This window comes from Pelmatolapia mariae, linkage group LG16_19, assembly GCF_036321145.2.
Source record: "Pelmatolapia mariae isolate MD_Pm_ZW linkage group LG16_19, Pm_UMD_F_2, whole genome shotgun sequence".
Taxonomy (NCBI): Eukaryota; Metazoa; Chordata; class Actinopteri; order Cichliformes; family Cichlidae; genus Pelmatolapia; species Pelmatolapia mariae.
The window spans coordinates 22,101,609-22,105,651 of NC_086241.1; the positions used below are offsets into that span (position 1 = coordinate 22,101,609).

The 4,043-nt window shown below is 41.2% G+C and overlaps 1 long non-coding RNA gene across 1 annotated transcript; it reads right to left on the bottom strand.

Moving 5' to 3' along the window:
* Positions 1 to 933: 933 nt before the first annotated feature.
* Positions 934 to 2,285, bottom strand: LOC134646297 (uncharacterized). The gene is made up of 3 exons (XR_010096654.1): positions 2,183 to 2,285; positions 1,238 to 1,420; positions 934 to 1,159 (listed from the first exon to the last, which is right to left on the bottom strand). It is a non-coding gene; the product is annotated as an uncharacterized LOC134646297 (long non-coding RNA).
* Between the last annotated feature and the right edge of the window lie 1,758 nt (positions 2,286 to 4,043).

Here is a 4,043-nt window from a genome sequence, read left to right on the forward strand (position 1 = left end):
CTAGGTTGATTTTTTTTTCATATTGTTCCTGTGTGAAATAATTACAATTTTTAACAAAAGAAGAGAGAAAATTACTTTCAGAATCTATTTCTGGGTCTATTATATTGTGCTCCTTATATTCACAATCTAGATCAATTACTTTCTGTTGGAGAATTGATATCAACATGCCCATGTCATTTCCTGGTGTAATTAGAGATGTTGGTGTATTTATCATTTTGATTGTCATTAGAGTTATATATTACCTCGATACATTAGTGTCAGTTGTACTTGTCCAGATCCTCCATGTTCCTCACTATCAGTACTTTTGCCTCTTCTGGTGTCCCGTTTAGCTTAATGAAAATCTTGCAGTTTGTTACCCATGTATGGTGTATTTTACCGTTCTTCTTCAGTTGCCTTGCCTTCCTTGCGATGTCTGCGTTTTTTCGTGTCAGATGCTCATTAATGAAAACGTCCGTGCCTTTCAGTTTGCGTCCTTGTTTCAGCAGTGCGACCTTATTCTTCCGATTGACGAATCTCATAATGACGGCCGGCGGTCTGTCGCTCCTCCCGGCCACCGCGCGCGCGTACGAGCGCGGCTTGATTTTAATACCGCTGGTGACCACGTCGTTCGTACGGGTGTACTGCTCCAGCTCATCCACCCGCCGCTCGAGATCCATGATCCGTCTGTCCTTCTCGGCATTTTGGAGGCGTAGCTGTTTTACCTCCTCCAGAAGCCCCAGAAGCAGCTCCTGCTGCGCCCTGACTGCGGCCACGTCTCCGCACAGCGCTCCGAGGGAGGTTTTAATGTCCTTGACCTCCTCTGGTGTTGGGCCTTTCTTGGGTGGCATACTTCACCTTGCGTCACTGTTAGCTAGCTAGTGACAGAATCGATAACTCAGAGAGAAATAAGGGCACTAAACCTTAAAATCAGTTGAAGAGTAAGTTTCATGTTGGACTCATGGTTCTTTGTTAGTCCAGTTTAGGATAATGTCTCTTGACGTATGTATCATATCAAATATATGTCATATCAAAACAACCCCAACACCTGCAGTTGTTTCAGCTTTTCACAGGTGTTTCCTGTCAGCTGGTCAACCTCACTCAGGTGGACATCCATATCAGCCAACCAAACGACAAGGTCCTCACTTTGTGCTTCAAATCCCTCCCACTCTGAGACAAGGAGCTGAGAGAGAGAAAACAAGGGTCAATTATAAACAAGAGAGAAAAGTGAAACCCTCCTCAGAAGGTCTGACTCGCATACCTGCAGTCGACCTGTGATGGACTCCTGTTTGGCGTTCACGTCATCCCAGCGACGGCCGCACTCCCTCGCTGTTGCCAGTAGCCGAGTCTGCAGGGTGCCCTGGAAGAGCAGAGTTAATGTTCGACGCCTCCTGATCAGGCTCTCCAGCTGGATGAGTCGAGGTCCCGCCTCTCGCCGCTACCTCTGAACACACAAACATAAATTGCATGTGAAGCAGGAGGTGCAGATTTTTTTGCTGTTCTTTTCTAAATCCAGGCTTGATCACGTGGAGGTATTTGGAAAACCTTTTTAGCCAGCGGACGACTGTTGTCTCGCAGAAAGTCAAATCAAATGTATGCAATACACAAGTAATTCACAAGAACACATTATAAAAAAAGTCCCGTTCTTACGTGATTTCAAGTGAATTCTGCATCAAAACAGGGTAACAGAATTAAAACGAGTGTTTGCAGCAAATGTGAGCACAAAGCCTCACTTTGTACAAGCCTGCTATTAAAGTTCTCCTCTATGCAGACGACTTTCCTGTTTTCAAGGCACAACTTGGATCTGCTATACAAATCTTATGTATACACGCTAAATGACACAGTAGTGTGCACGGCTACAGATTCGGATCCCTCATCCTAATATGGTCCCAAAAGGCTCACAAAAAAAACCAAAGCAATAGCAATAAATCAAATGTTGAGGCTTCTAAATACAAAGTCCATAAACCAATGACTGACATGGGTTTTATCATAAGGGTGATAAATATACAACATGTGTTTTTAAGACTAAAAGTATAATACAGATTTTTAGTCTGAGAGATTTGATGTTCATTTACCTGCAGATGCACTATACGTGCCTGCTCTGTGGTTTTCCACAACGTTTTGCAAATAACTATTTAATACAGGAAGTAGGTGATCTAAAACAAGTCATCTTTCTTTGTCAGAGGACAATATTAATGAAACAAACCTCAATGACATCATAGAGATCCCTAAAGATGCTTCTGCTGCTTCTCTTCCTCCTCATCCTAAGCTTCCTTCTCCTTGTCCTCGACTTCCATCCAATTGTAATTAAATTTAATTGTGTTTCTCCCTCCTCTTCCTCATTTTGTTGGAGCTGTGAACAGAATTAGTGAATCTGAATTAATTTGTGCAAACGAGAAAAATCAGCTTTTTGGTCAGAGGTGCTCTTGTGATTTAAGCCGGGTAGAGTAGAATTATGTGTTGATGCTACCTGCTTCAGCTCTGGCTGCTGAGTGATATTTACACCCTGGCTGGATTACAAACTTTAACCACGTGCTGAACTTTGGCCCAGTGTTGATACCTCTTGTTAGTATAATGGCCTCTTCTTGGCTTAATGTACGATGGTGGATAAATGAACTGTACAAAGAAAATTTTACTATATTACAAAAGGACATCCATCTTGGTAACATCAATGACCGGAGCATAACTTGTCGACTAGTCCGAAAATAAGTTATACAGGAACAGTCACACCTTCTCTTGTGTCACATTTCTATTCATTCAAAACACTTATGCATTGCTGTATTTTATACAGCTCTTACAGAATTCAGTACAGGCTCATGTGAGTATTTAATGTACGGCTCAGCTCTACTGAATTTCTGAGTTTCTAGAGCAGACACAGAGCTCATGTCAAAACAGGCTTCGGGCGCCATATTAGTGACTTTAACAATATTATAAATATCGGTCTAGCTGACATTACGTTCTGTACGCAGCACGCAATTGAACCACATATTTTAGAAGCCAAAGGTTCAAATTAGTTGAGAGCACCTTCACTTAATTATAACAGTGGTTTTGTTAGGAAAACAGTTCTGTATACCGATACTAAATTGCGTGACCGTCAACGGCTAACGTATCTAACATAGCTAACCGTTATTGTTAGCACAACATTAACAGCAAGCTACAATGACCTAGTAACAAAAACAAAACAGTAAAAAGGTTTTAATGAAAATGTTTTACCTTTTCCAACAGTCCCAGAATCCAGAGCTTCAAAGACCAGCAGGTACTGAAGACTGCTATCCGTTTCGCTGTCACCGTCCGTGAGAAAGTGTTTTTTCCCTTAGAAAGTTCAAGGCCCGCAGCTCGCGCGAACTCTCTGCACATGCGCATCCCACCGATTGACCCCCCTCCCCTCTCTTTCGGGAGGTTGCCATAGTTTGACGTGTTCTAACGTCACTCTCTCTCTCTCTCTCTCTCTCTCTCTCTCTCTCTCTCTCTCTCTCTCTCATTTATTTGGCTCGAAACACATATTAACAAATTGCTCAGTGATGAACAAGTACTCAGAGCATTTACCTAAGCAGTGTGCTTTGTCAAAACTAAGTAAGTGTGTTCATTACATTGACATTCTGTTGTGCAATTGTTATTTACTTGTATTTTATAATTTGACTTTACATACTGCTGGGTGGTTTGTAAAGTTTACAATAACTAGTATTATCATTATGCTATATTTTCTAATATATATAATAATCTCAAAAGTAATGCCTTGAAGCAGAAAATAGTAATACTTTATTAAAATTTAAAACTAAAGTACAGTATTTGAATGTGTGTATTGTGTCTACTACTACTACTCATCATATTCACAAACTTCTTAATAATAAATTCCATAGTCCATATAAATTCCATATTCTATTACCACATTATTTGTGATCAATGGGTTTGCGGGGTTAGGGGTGTTGGGGGTAGGGTCTTTAGGCTTTGGCCCCCATCCCTGCCGCCAGTATATTTTTAAGCAAGTATTTCTAACTTTTATTTGAATATTCAGTTTCCTATAATCTGCTCTTAAAGGGTAACCCGCCCTCCCCCTTCGCACACAC